This window comes from Aplysia californica, unplaced genomic scaffold (genome assembly GCF_000002075.1).
Source record: "Aplysia californica isolate F4 #8 unplaced genomic scaffold, AplCal3.0 scaffold01621, whole genome shotgun sequence".
In the NCBI taxonomy this organism is placed as follows: Eukaryota; Metazoa; Mollusca; class Gastropoda; order Aplysiida; family Aplysiidae; genus Aplysia; species Aplysia californica.
This window is the reverse complement of record NW_004798891.1, coordinates 28,638-33,298: the sequence shown is the minus strand read 5'-3', so window position 1 is coordinate 33,298 and position 4,661 is coordinate 28,638.

The following is a 4,661-nucleotide window of genomic DNA, read 5'->3' as shown; positions in this document are numbered from 1 at the left end:
AGATACCATTGCTGCTTCGAAAGACAGATGGAAGTGGAGGTCCATGATCGCCCACGCCAGTCGGCAAGGCACCGGATGATGATGATATATACACACGCGCGATATGTCAGTTCTGGTTTAACATAGGTTTAAAGGATGTTTGTATTATAAAAATGTTCTTTTACGATGCAAGCGAACTGGAATACGGTAGTTACTCTCTCACTCTCTGCCCAACTTCATAAATAGGCACGTACTTATTATTGATCATTTTAAATAAACTAATGATTTAGGAACAGGTAAACACGCGCAAGCTCCCATGCATGCACCTTGCACACACACACCCACACACATACACACACACACACACACACACACACACACACACACACACACACACACACACATACTCGCACACACACATACACATGCATACACACATATACACATATACACATACACACATGCACATACACACACTCATACACACATACACATACATACTCACAAACAGAAAAGACAAATGAGTGCCCTCACCGGTTTTACTATTATTTTATTCTCACCCTTTCCTTCTACCTTTGTCTTACTGTCTCCCTTTTTCTTTCTCTGTCTATTTGCCTATCTGTCTGTCTGTCTGTCTGTCTGTCTGTCTGTCTGTCTGTCTGTCTGTCTGTCTGTCTGTCTGTCTGTCTGTCTGTCTGTCCGTCCGTCCCACGTAAACTATATTTTATTTGTCCAAAATGACTTACGAACAACATATTAAAAATTAATATTTCTAAAAAGTTTACTAGTTTAACTGCACAAGTTAAGGGCCTCAGAAACAAAGACAAAATAGTATGCATTAATTCATGTTTACTAAAATGAACGTAGTGATGTATTATATAGATAACATTACATTTTTTTTATTGATGGAAAAAATGTTAAGTTGTATTTTACAAATACTTATTTGATACCGACTGCAAAATTTCATGAGCTCAGATTTGTTATGCTTTAGGTGTGTTTTATTTACCTCAACTTTAAAAAAATACAACAGAGTCTAAGCATAAATCTCTGCTTCAGCTCTGGAAAGTAACCTGTTGCAGTTGTCCATTCGTAAACTTGGTTTTCCGTTGGGACTTTTCCCCTTTTACACAACTATACTGCTGCACATGAAAAATATGTCTAAACCTGAAAAAAAGCTTAAAGAGAAATATGTCATTTTATACACAATTTTCCTTTCAATCTGAAGATATTTTCCAGTGATATTGAAATGAGTTGTGATTGTCATCATCACCACTACCACGACATCATTATCACCATCATCATTATCATTATCATCAGGAGATATTTGGACGAGTGGAGGTGCCTCTAAGTATTTTGACAATGGAGCCGAAAAAAAGCCTCGCTCTCGCTCGAAGATTTCTTCGTGGAGTCCACCAGGCCCATTCACGAAACAAAACAAAAAATCATCATCATCACCATCATCATCATCATCATCATCATCATCATCATCAGCAGCAGCAGCAGCAGCAGCAGCAGCAGCAGCAGCAGCAGCAGCAGCAGCAGCAGTATACCCGTGATCTTTTTACGTGAAGTTGAAATTATATTTTTGGATTGGATAATAATACAGCGTTAAAAATCGTTCAATAAGAGCCATTTCCACGTAGGCCTATCAAGGTTTTAGCGAATATTTCAGGAAGAACAAAACACTGATTAATGTAGGTGTGTATTACTGATCAACACACCGGAAACGACCAAGCCCTAAAAGTGTATTATGATACGCGATTTAGGAATTATTGGCTTTACTGTCGGTTCCGTAGTAATTCTTGTCACCTCACCCAAGTTGTAACAACATTGAAATCCATTCCACACATCTCAAGATGAGCTAACTTGGAAGCAAACAGCTATGATAAGTAAAACAGTATTTGCTTTTTATTTCGATTTGAAGGCAGGGGACTCAATAAAACTTAGAGAAATGAATCCCATGATACGTGCTTTCGATTGGTGAAAATAAAGTGTTCAAGCCAAAATGGAGATACGCGGATCTGGCTCTAACTATAGGACGAAATGTCCCTTGTTCTAGTAGAAACTTGAGGACTTGTGGAAATTGCTTCTCAAAATTTCTTTGGTACGAGTGAAAATGCTTGGGGGTGGGGGCACATTTCAAGGGCAATAGTTTCAGGTTTCTTGTGCCCTTTAGAAAATTATAAAGTTCGGATTTACGGACGTGCCTTATTTTTGTAGGTGTGTCTTATTTTGAGGGTCCTTTACTTTTCAATCCATAAGTGATTAATGATTGGCATAATATGAAATATTGTATGTGAATGTGTGCATGTATGTCTCTGGGTGTGTAATGTCCGTCTGCCTGTCCGTCTGCGTATGTATGTTGATGAGGATGTCAAAAAAATTGACTGCTTAGGTGAAACATTATCATGTAACCAAGGCACTTTAACCTTCTCTTTTTAATCTCGTCATAACAAAACGCATTATTTTCTCTGTTGCTCGTTGTCACAAAAAATTAGCGGGTGTTGAGAGGATGCCACTGGTGTGTCTTATATCATTTTCCCCTATGTTATTTTTATCTGCCTTACTTTTGTTCAGGATGAAATTATGATCATTATTTAGTCGATGGGCATCTATTTAAAAACTCAACATGTTGTCGGAATGTTGACAACAGAGTAGATTTTGCTCTGAACATTTAACTTTTTGCAACAAAGCAAGCGAGGAGTTAACATCACACCAACAAATCTACCTTTTCTAAATCCTGTTGCACACAGGCAGCTTGACACATAATGGTAGTGTGTTAACACAAGGCCAAGGTACAAGTCAAACCGATAAAAAAAATGCCTTTATCTCTTATTTATATCTCATTTTTCATAAAAGGTCGTTGCATTCCATTGATGATGTGAGACTCCTGTTTCTGTGTCACACACGTTTATGATGTGGTTGTCTGCTCATACTTGTTTTTAACAACCATTTACGACAAGCATTTTGCTTGCTCAATTGATCATGCTGATCTGCTGTGCGGATGGCTCTTATTCAAATCCCAAAGTGGAAGGGGGGAAGGGTTGCATATATTATGGGGTTTTTTTTACGTGTATCCAAGGATTTGCGCCCCCACCCCCACGTTGGCTTTGTCCTGAAGGAGATGGAGTTTATACAGACTCTTTAAATGGCCCTGCAGTGTTGAAAGGGACACTAAACTCATACTATGATTTCAGGAGAGGAATACGGATATAGCAAGGATCTGACAGCCTATGTCTATTGGGCTGTAACAGAGAACGTGAAATATTGCAACCATTCTTTGATCCCTTACATACAACATGTAAACTGAATAGAAAAATATGTTGATTTTGCAGTAGGCAGTGTAATGCTTGTTATTTATTATTTATTTATGCACTTAATGAGTGAACTGACCGAACATACATGTATGTGTATATATATAATATAATATTCTTATTGCTACTTTCTTATTTAATTCTGTTCTCGACACATTTTACATTTCAAAGGTTTTTTTGTTAATAATCCAGCTAAAAGGGTGTATTTTCTTGACACGCGTCGTTGGTAGCTCATTGTTCTGTATAACCTGTCCAGAAATGCGGCAAAGGAACTTAAAATTACCCGTGTACCAAGAGTTGCATTGAAACTTTGTCTCACACGTCGTACTGTGATTACGTGAGGCGTGTAGCGGATTGGGGCTCCGCCGTTGGTCAGGGGAAGTTGATTCTAAATCGAGTAGATCTGTCTGTCTTTTGGGACATTGTATCCCTGTCAGGCAGGAACTAAGCAGCCCGCCTCCTCAACGACTTGAATTATGTGTCTTTTAGGGAATAAAATATCAACATTAAAATAAAACATTTTTAAAAATTAATCAAAACAGTATCTCAACTCTAAGAAATGAGCTTGATCAACGACAGGCACATTGCTGTGAGTAACAAGACAATGTTTATAACTTGTTCAAAATGCGCTTTTCCGAATTTGAACGAAGGGGTACAGGTATAAATGTTTGAAGATAGGCCGTTGGATACGTTTGTTTAATTTTGTGCGTGCATGCATTCGTGGATTTTTATGTGAGTCTCTGGAACCTATTGCAAGTAATGAAACTACTCTGAGCGGATATCCAGAGTGCATACCTAAAGAGCAGATTTTTTTTTTTTTTAAATTCCTGTTGTTATTACATTCATTTCCTCGGGTTATTTATAGAAATATATTTTCTTGATTGTTACGTTCTTGCTCAAAATCCTTCACCTTTTTAAAGAATTTGCTGTCAGGTGATGCACAACTTATATTAGCTATGTCTTTTTCGATTTAGTTACAGTTACAGCGTCCACTCAATTCAAATGTTATCTGTTTTACGTGACAATACATCGACTGCAACCTGCTGTTCATGTTATCGACGTGCATAAAATCTATCATATTTTTTTTCTCAACTCTCTCTCTCTCTCTCTCTCTCTCTCTCTCTCTCTCTCTCTCTCTCTCTCTCTCTCTCTCTCTCTCTCTCTCTCTCCTCTCTCCTCTCTCTTTCTCTTCCTCTCTCTCTCCCCTCTCTCTCTCTTTCTCTCTCTCTCTCTCTCTCTCTCTCTCTCTCTCTCTCTCTCTCTCCCTCTCTCCCTCTATACGGGGGGGGCACCGCTCTCTTTCGAGCTCTCCCTCTGTGTAATCTGTCTCTCTTTCTATCTCTCACAAAGCTCACACTCGGTATAAGT